This window comes from Salvia miltiorrhiza, chromosome 5, assembly GCF_028751815.1.
Source record: "Salvia miltiorrhiza cultivar Shanhuang (shh) chromosome 5, IMPLAD_Smil_shh, whole genome shotgun sequence".
NCBI lineage: Eukaryota > Viridiplantae > Streptophyta > Magnoliopsida > Lamiales > Lamiaceae > Salvia > Salvia miltiorrhiza.
In genome coordinates, this window is record NC_080391.1 from 37,713,589 (window position 1) to 37,723,901 (window position 10,313).

At 43.7% G+C, this 10,313-nt stretch overlaps 1 long non-coding RNA gene across 1 annotated transcript; it reads left to right on the top strand.

Annotated features, from left to right (window-relative positions):
* Positions 1 to 3,267: 3,267 nt before the first annotated feature.
* Positions 3,268 to 5,736, top strand: LOC131024310 (uncharacterized). Its single transcript, XR_009101755.1, has 3 exons — positions 3,268 to 3,491; positions 4,878 to 4,938; positions 5,540 to 5,736. It is a non-coding gene; the product is annotated as an uncharacterized LOC131024310 (long non-coding RNA).
* Positions 5,737 to 10,313: the final 4,577 nt, after the last annotated feature.

Below are 10,313 nucleotides of genomic sequence, written 5' to 3' on the forward strand. Positions count from 1 at the left end.
GCGCCAGAACAGAGCCAAGCTCGTGCCAGAACAGAGCTGAAGTTATGTCAGAGTAGAGCATAATGGAATGCGGGAGCAGAGCAGAGAAGAATGCCAGAGCAGAGCAAACTTCCAGGATGCCAGAACAGAGAAAAAGGTCCAGAGCAGAGCGCACTTCCAGAGCAGAGCAGAACAAGCTTCCAGAGCAGAGCTAAGTTTCAGAGCTGACTAAAGTCCAGAGCAGACCATGTTGCAGAGCTGCCGTTCCAGAGCCAGACCATGTTCCAGAGCTGGCGATGTAACGGCGAGTTCAACCAACCCTCGTCGGGTGTCATTCATCGTCCCCGAGTTGCTGCGTCAATCACACGTTGGGGTTTAGGGATTCGTTCGCCTAGATCATTTCGTGGATTAGATTAAGAGGTTTTGGGATATTCCATCTTTTATCTTCGTTATTTTGTTTTTTTATCCAGTTTCGTTCTTAAGTCTTCCGCGTGTGTTGATTGATCGGCAAGGATCTGATCATTTGGTATCAGTTTGGCCGTGTTTCGTATCCAGGGGTTTCTTGTTTCCCATATTTTTCTTCCTGTGAGAATTTTCGACCATGCCTAACACAGATTTTCCATCTTACTAGAGTATTACTGACGCCGATTTGATGTATATGAAGAAAGAGGTGCGGAGAATGGTAAATGATGTATTTAAGCCTATGCATGAGAGGTTAGAGAGGTTAGATCGAATTGAGCAATATCACCAGAGACCGCATCGAAATTTTTGAGGGGATCATGAGGAAGACTTCGGGAATGCTCGTTGACAATTTTATAGCGGCAAGACAAGGCAAGGTAAAACAATGGATCATGAGAATATCAAGTTGAACAATATTTCATCAATCCAAAAGAAACACGATCGTAACTCATATCTCGGAGGGGAGTGGGATGATTGGAACTATGAGAATCAGGGCAATTGGAGGCAGTCTCAACCAGTTTCTCGTGATTCCTTGTCAAAAGGGAACCCATGGAAAAAGGAGGCACCGCCAAGTGATGACAAGAAGCAGTCCTTTAGGTCTCGAACAGAGGGTGTGAGTTCAGCAAATCAAGGCAATCCGGCAGTTTTAGATGGTTGCAATCGAGATAAGAAGTGTTTTAAGTGTCAGGGATTCGGATCCAATGAGAGTGAGCAGTGGGAGAATCTCTTTCACACGAGGTGTCTTGTCCAAGACAAGTTGTGCAGTGTGATCATTAATGGCGGGAATTGCACAAATGTGGCGAGTAGGTACATGGTGGAGAGATTGGGGCTGACCGAGGTGAAACACCCCAAACCGTATCGTTTGCAATGGCTGAATGAGACCGGCATAGTCGATGTTACCACGCAAGTGAAAGTGACTTTTCGCATTGGGAAGTATGAAGACGAGGTTTTGTGCGATGTTATTCTCATGCAGGCGACCCCACATTTTGTTGGGTAGACCGTGGCAGGTTGATAGACGAGCTACTCATGATGAAGTCACCAACAAGTACTCCTTCGCATATAAGCAAAGGAAGGTGGCACTTGGTTCCCTTAGTCCTAAACAAATTTATGTGGATCACGTGCAACTGCAGCAATGGCACAAGGAGGCGGATAAGGTGAAGTCTACGGAGCAGCCGGTAGAGAAAAATGAGATGCAAGTTATGGTGGAAATTGATAGAGAGGTTGTTGCTATCAAAGATAAAGAGACCGATCCCGATATGCCAAAATTGGAGGAGACCGACGAAGAAGTGGCAGTTGTGGTGGAAGTCGATAGAGAGGTTGTTGCTGTCCAAGATGAGGAGAATCTTACGTTGCTAAAATTGAAGGATTCACGTGAGGAAGTGCGTGAGGAATCTACTGCATCTACTTTGGAAGCAAATGCTTTGACGCAAGCTAAGGTGAGGAATAAGGACCAACCGGTGGAGGAAGAGAAGGAATTTGATGATGTTGTTCCCGATAATACCAAGCTGATGAAATTAGAGAAGGTGTCATTTCCCATCGACAAGTATGAAAGTGAAGTCTTTTGTGTTGAAGCGCCGATGCAAGCTACATGGCTGTTCGGAAGAGAAGTGACGCATGGCAGTATTTTCAACAACAATTTCTTTATGTTCAAGGTTCACGAAAAATCAGAGTTTGAGCCGAAGCATCTGGTTTTTGATCCCGGCAAGACGAATGATGGACAAGAGAGAAAAGCTATGGTCCAACAATCGTTTCTTGCAACAAACGAATATTTGGTATTTTATCCAGGCATTTGCATTGACGACTTGGATTTAAGGACAAATCCTCTTCAAGAGGAGGGGAATGATGCAGCCCGAACAGAGCCAAGAGCGCGCCAGAACAGAGCCGAAGTTATGCCAGAGCAGAGCAGAATGGAATGCCGGAGCAGAGCAAAGAAGAATGTGAGAGCATAGCAAACTTCTAGGATGCCACAGAAGAGCGGACTTCCAGAGCAGAGCGGACTTCCAGAGCATAGCAGAACAAGCTTTCTGTAGTGACCCGCTCTTTCATCAGTATTTTAATTACAGTATTGTGTATTTAATTTTCTATCTGCCAGTAATTGAAGCGTTTTATGTTTTCATCTATGTTTATGAATTTCGTATTTTGGAGACAGAGTCACTACACTAGCAAGCATGCAATTATTTATCTTCGCGTGTCTGAGACCGCGATAAGAATCTTTGAGTCGATGAATAATTATTATTCAAAGGTTGTAATACCCCGGATTTTCGATCCTAGGTTTCACATGATCCTATTGATATTACTAGGATATGATAGATCCCTGATTCCCGGTTAAAAAGAATAATTATCCTAGCGATGATTTAATGAATCTTGATGCCTAGGTTTTCTCTTAAGAAAGTCGGTAAATAAGAAGATGATTATTTTTATTTTTTCCGTGTGTTGTTGTTTTCAATAAATAGGTATATTTATTTTCATTTCAAAGTATGAAAAGCAAAGTGCATATTTATTTCTAATACGAGTTTGTTTTAGTTCGGGTTTGAGCGATTACGGGCCGTATAGATGGCCAAGGGTGGGCCGATTTTTAGAGAGGCTTGGGCCGATTTTAAGGCCCTATTTTAGAGCCCAAATGCAGCCCATTTCAGCCCCAAAGCCCACTTACACATCAGCCACCTTTCTAAATTCAAAAGGGGACAAGAACCATCATGACTTGGCATTGGAACTACCAAATTGCATGCCACAAGGTACCTTCCATTGGTGGCAGCCACCCCACCCTATCCTACCCCAAATGTTCGTGCATAGCCTCCCCAAAAGCAAGAATGGCTGCAAACTTCTCCCATTCCATTCATTTTCACTCCAAGAAAGTGCTAAGGCAAGAAAGTGCTCTCACTCTCTTCTCCCCTCTCCATTTTCGTCCCTCCACATCTCCCCCGCTCCCAAGACTCTTCTCCCACCATTATCACACTCCATAGAAGCCCTTGAAGCCCCAAGAGAAGTATCAAAGCAAGGGAAAGCATGGGAAAACTAGGGCGTAAAGTTAGAGTGAAGGTTGTGCTTCGAGGGTGAGTTTTCTTTTGTCTTCTCAACTGAAAATACTTTAAGACCACGGATTTTTACACATATGGGTGCTATATTGTGTGAGGATATGTTTTATGGCCTTGGATATTTATTTTGGTAGAGTTTATTGGGTGAAAAATCGTGCATGAGGTAAAGCTGCGAATCTGCCATAAGCACACTGCTCCGGCAGTATTTTGCAAGGCGATTTCAGCCGTCCAAACGGTGCCCAACAATCCCAAATTAATTATGTATCATATTTCATATGTTTTCTACACTATGGTATATTTTCAGAATTTTTAGAGCTCTTATGATTTATTTATGAATTATTAAACATCACTGCCCGTCTGGAATGCATTTCTGGTAAACAATCTTTGGGAGGCCATAAGTCACGTTTCAATCGGTAAAACCCTTTGAAACATTAATATGATACTCTAGACTCCCTTATCTTTCGTTTGAAACTGGCCTCACTATTTTTGGATGAGGGAAATGCCCGGTATAATTCTTTGAAGTCTAGTTCTTATTCTGTGTATCCTCCAGTAGGTTTTACAAACCTACAACTTTGAGGTGGCAAAGGCCAACCTAAATCTTTGATTCTCAAGCCCATTTTTATATTAAATATCCATTGACATGTTGGGAACTTATTTGTTCATTTGTAGAAGTTTTGGTAAAGCCTAAAGTGGTTTTTCTGAATTAAACTTTGAATCTGCCGAACTTGAACTCTTTTTGTGCACTGAACTTTGGATGTTAATATCTCCTAAACCATGAATCTTCTTGGGGTAAATTCAACTGGAGAGTGTCACTCTCTCTCCCTAGTTTTCAGATTGACCCTTGGAGTTCCCAGTGGCCCTTTGTAATGGGAGATATGAATTTTTAAAGAAGGCCCATTGACTTGGTTCTAATCTGGAAATATGAAATTTCCAGATTTTTGCTTGTTAAGTACCCATCTTTGAGTGGGCATATCTTGCTCGTTTGAACTCTGTTTCATTCGATTCAAATTGGAGAATGATCCTTGAAATGTCTAGTTTCCAGAATGTCCTTTGGAGCCTCATTTAGAGATCCGAGGCATAATTGGTGTCTGTTGCAAAACAGCCCCTTAAGAGCTCAAGTTGTTGAATTATTTTCTAAGTTTGAAAGTTGGTTTTAAAGGATGTTTCATGAAATATTATGTATATGTGCATGACGAGTTTGGGATATGTTTTGTGCAAAGTTTTCATGAAAATGAGTGAGTTAACCTAGATAAGGCATCAAGATAAGCTAACGTATGTAAAATGCATAATCCCTAGTTCGATTTTGCGTTGTAAGTCCGGGAATAGGTTGACCTAGAGATCCCAAGTAGACAACGGTTTTTGTTATCCATGATATGTGCTAAGAGTTAAGAACTCGTCTTGTAGGAATTGGTTCACAGGACGGTACCACCGCTTAAGATCACCTCTCTTCCGCACTGAGGATCAGGTGGGCATTACTTTCACTATACGTATATAGAGATCCCCTGCGTGGCGTAGGCCTCTTATACAGATAAATGCATGAGATGATTTAACTGTTAATTTCAGTTTTATATGTCTATCAAACGAGTTTAATGCTACCTTTGAACAAGTTATTTCGTTACAAAATCTTTGAATTAAAGTTATTTCAAGTATTGTCTTGCCATAAAATGTTTCAGTTTTAGTATGATATCTATCTGCTTTGGCTTTGCCAATGATGTAATCGAATTCGGGTCTTGAGCAGTTGATAGCTATCCTGCCTTGACTAGTTACACCAATGACCGTGAGCCATCTAGCGGGTTGGCCGGTCAAGTGTTCGTGAGAGGTGGCCACCTCTCCGACACACAGTTCCAGATATGATAGAATACAAGAGAACTTAGTCTGATCAGACGAACTTTAAGAATCACAAACGAATTTAGTAAGCTTGGGCCTATTTCACAAAAACTCCCTTGCTGTACTGTTTATGATGGCATGACAATTTACAGTTTTATGATGCATGTATTTTATATTTAGGCATACGTGTCCACTGAGTACTCTCGTACTCAGCCCTGCATATATTTCTAAATGTGCAGGTTGAGCAGTGGCTGATGGAGATGAAGTGAAGAGCGAAGCTTTTGTCATAGGTTAAATGAATGAACTCTTGGATACATGTCTTCATACATGTAATCAGATTATGTTATTCCGCTGCGTACTCTTAGGTCTTATGTTCTTTCAGTTAAGCCAGTTTTATCTGAACCTACAAGCCTGTTCGAGTCTTGTGACTAAACATTAGGTGTATTATAAATTTTCCCTTCTTTAAACAAATTTTAGTTCGATCCTCTATTATTTGTTCACCCTCCTTTTTTTCGCCGTCGATAACTGTGTCCTTAGTTACGTTTTCCTGGCTTATTTATCCTTAATTAAGTCCGGTCGTAACAGAAACTCCCTTTCTATCGCCGTCGATAACTGTGTCCTTCGTCGCGGCTTCCCGGCTTAGTTATCCTTAATTAAGTCGAGTAGGGTCCGTGACACTTTCAGAGCAGAGCTAAGTTTCAGAGCTGACTAAAGTCCAGAGCAGACCATGTTGCGGAGCTGGCGTTCCAGAGCCAGACCATGTTCCAGAGCTGGCGTCCTCGCCAGAGTTGTCAAAACTTGCGGAACAAGTTTTCTTTAAGTTTTCTTGTTTTTACGTTGTTTCCTTCATTAGATTAGGGTTTAGTTTTGCATATATATAAGGTTGTTGCATGGAACGAAAAACCTAACTTTTGATATATAAAATTTGTGAGTTTATTCTCTCTTGGGATCTTCGAATTCCTATTGATTTTGCTAAAGGCAAATTCAATTTATCGACGTAATGGCGAGTTCAACCAACCCTCGTCGAGTGTCATTCATCTTCCCCGAGTTGCTGCGTCAATCACACGTTGGGGTTTAGGGATTTGTTCGCCTAGATCATTTCGTGGATTAGATTCAGAGGTTTTGGGATATTCCATCTTTTATCTTCGTTATTTTGTTTATTTATCCAGTTTTGTTCTTAAGTCTTCCACGTGTGTTGATTGATCGGCAAGGATCTCATCAGACATCATCATCGAAAGAAAACCAGGGACCACTGGATTTGATGCAGACTAAGGTTCGTTGGTGCAGGATTCGGTGCATGTTCCCGTTGGTCCGGTTACAAGAGCTAGAGCCAAGAAGTTCAAGGAGAGCTTAATGATCTTGGTTGAAGAAATCTGGAAACAAGAGTTGAGGAAGCCGATCGGAGATTGTGGAGTTGGCGAAGTGACAATCCCGCGCCAGAACAGAGCCACTCGCCAGAGTTGAAGCGCCAGAACAGAGCCAAGCTCGCCAGAGCTGAATTCGTTGTGCCAGAGTAGGTCTTCAGAGCAGAGAGTGCCAGAGCAGAGTATACTTTCAGAGCTGAAGTCCAGAGCAGAGCTGAAGTACAGAGCAGAGTAGGCTATATTTCCAGAGCTGGCGTTCTCGCTAGAGTTGTCAAGATGTTTCCAGAGCTGGCGTTCTCGCTAGAGTTGTCAAAAACTGGCCGAACAAGTTTTCTTTTCGTTTCCTTGTTTTTAAGTTGTTTCCTTAATTAGATTAGGTTTAATTTTGCCTATATATAAGGCTGTTGCATGGGAACGAAAAAAATAACCTTTGATTTATAAAATTTGTGAGTTTTATTCTCTCTTGAGAGCTTCGAATCCTTCATGATTTTGCCAAGACGAATTCAACTTATCGACGTAACGGCAAGTTCAACCAACCCTCATCGGGTGTCATTCAACGTCCCCGAGTTGCTGCATCAACGTCATGTTGGGGTTAGGGATTCGTTCGCCTAGATCATTCCATGGGTTAGATTCAGAGAGGGATTCCATTCATCTATCGTTCGTTTATCAAGTCTTCCACTAGCGTGTTCGTTTGAACGGTCCGGCAAGGATCGTATCAGGACTACTTCGGAGCTTTAGCTTCGTCAGGACGGGAGACATATGGTTGGTCAATGGATTTAGCATCCGAGTCCGCTTCTACTTGTACAGTATAAGGTTGACTGGATGTCGAGGGATCGGCCATCAAGATAGCTTATAAGTCTGTCATGCTGTCGCCATCGCCAATGTTGACGGAGAAAGAGGAACTGGATCCTTCAGAAGACTCGAGCATTTCATCAATTATGGGTAATTTGTTCACCATGAAGGCTTGAGAGGGTTGTGACCAGAGTCTGGTTGCTTTCCTCTGGCGTCATTTTTACTTCGGCGTTAAGTATCAAGATGAATACTTGATATCATGCCAAAATATTTAGAATATTCTGGCGATTCGCGAAGAGTTTAGAGATACTCCAAAGAGGGCATGAACACAGCTTTGGCTTTGAGTTTGTCATCATCGATCTGCTGCAGTTCTCTCTTGTGCTTCTTGATTTCAGCTTCCTTTTGGATGAAGTTGAAGGAATATTAAATTGAATTAATGCTCCGTTTGCCCGATGATCGTTTCTTGGTTATCATTAATTTATCATACAACGATTAATCCTAACATGCTCCTATGTAATTAACAGCTGCACATAGATGTTAGAAATACTTACTTGTGAAGCGGATGCAGAGATCGTTGATGATCGTGTCGAAAGACTCCAGTTCTGATCTTCTCGACTGTATCCCGCTCAACTTTCACCGTTGGATGGACAACGAGCTATGAAAGTTCCCAAGCTAGAAATCTCTACACGTTTTCCTGCGCTCCACACAGCTCTCAAAACCCTAATTTTATCAGTGTATTTTTCCTGAGAGCTGATAGCTGTATTTATAAAATACAGAAGAAGAGAGGAGGCGACAGCAGCGGCCCTCCAGCGTCTCCATCGGCGGCGGCACCTCCAGCAGCTCCAGCGCACAGCGACTGTATCGGCAGGAGCTCCAGCAAGCGACAACAGCAGCGGCAGCGTGCCGCCCGCTGGGCGCGCAGCGCGCAGAGCACGCAGGCGCGGCCCCGGGCACGCACCGCCTCTGCCTGCTGCTTCCCGTCATTCGCCCAGCCCCAGCCAACAGCAGCCTGACCAGGTGCGCGCAGCACACGGCGCGCAAGTGCCCGTACGCGCGCTGCCCTCGGCGCTGGCATCTCGGCCGCACGACACCCTGCACGTCTCCTCCTTACACCGACGCCGTTCTTTCGTTGTTGATTCGTCGTCATCTTCGTCTCGTTGCTCAGATTTTACAGATTTACAACGGAAAAACAAATACAATTGAAATCCTAATCTAACCGCGGATTTTCTCGCGGTGAAAAACGATTACAACGTCAAACGACGTATTCCACGAATCAACAGACCACGAAGAACAACAGCAGTAAAAACAACGCACATTATTAATCGTACATAAATTAATAATAGAGCCAAGAAATTGATCCTGGGCTCTGATACCAATTGAAGGAATATTAAATTGAATTAATGCTCCGTTTGCCCGATGATCGTTTCTTGGTTATCATTAATTTATCATACAACGATTAATCCTCACATGCTCCTATGTAATTAACAGCTGCACATAGATGTTAGAAATACTTACTTGTAAAGCGGATGCAAAGATCGTTGATGATCGTGTCGAAAGACTCCAGTTCTGATCTTCTCGACTGTATCCCGCTCAACTTTCACCGTTGGATGGATAACGAGCTATGAAAGTTCCCAAGCTAGAAATCTCTACACGTTTTCCTGCGCTCCACACAGCTCTCAAATCCCTAATTTTATCAGTGTATTTTTCCTGAGAGCTGATAACTGTATTTATAAAATACAGAAGAAGAGAGGAGGCGACAGCAGCGGCCCTCCAGCGTCTCCATCGGCGGCGGCACCTCCAGCAGCTCCAGCACACAGCGACTGTATCGGTAGGAGCTCCACCAAGCGACAACAGCAGCGGCAGCGCGCCGCCCGCTGGGCGCGCAGCGCGCAGAGCGCGCAGGCGTGGCCCCGGGCACGCACCGCCCCAGCCGGCTGCTTCCCGTCATTCGCCCAGCCCCAGCCAACAGCAGCCTCCAGCGCACACGGCGCGCCAGCGCCTGACCAGGTGCGCGCAGCACATGGCGCGCAAGTGCCCGTACGCGCGCTGCCCTCGGCACCGGCATCCCGGCCGCACGACACCCTGCACGTCTCCTCCTTACACCGACGCCGTTCTTTCGTTGTTGATTCGTCGTCATCTTCGTCCCGTTCCTCAGATTTTACAGATTTACAACGGAAAAACAAATACAATTGAAATCCTAATCTAACCGCGGATTTTCTCGCGGTGAAAAACGATTACAACGTCAACCGACGTATTCCACGAATCAACAGACCACGAAGAACAATAGCAGTAAAAACAACGCACATTATTAATCGTACATAAATTAATAATAGAGCCAAGAAATAGATCCTGGGCTCTGATACCAATTGAAGGAATATTAAATTGAATTAATGCTCCGTTTGCCCGATGATCGTTTCTTGGTTATCATTAATTTATCATACAACGATTAATCCTAACATGCTCCTATGTAATTAACAGCTGCACATAGATGTTAGAAATACTTACTTGTAAAGCGGATGTAAAGATCGTTGATGATCGTGTCGAAAAACTCCAGTTCTGATCTTCTCGACTGTATCCCGCTCAACTTTCACCGTTGGATGGACAACGAGCTATGAAAGTTCCCAAGCTAGAAATCTCTACACGTTTTCCTGCGCTCCACACAGCTCTCAAATCCCTAATTTTATCAGTGTATTTTTCCTGAGAGCTGATAGCTGTATTTATAAAATACAGAAGAAGAGAGGAGGCGCCAGTTTCTGTGTGTAGGCGATTTCTAGCCCTACATGGGCTAGGAGACAGTGGGCCAGTCCAGGGACCAGATACAAGGAATAAAGATGGGCCTCAAATAAATTAATTTATC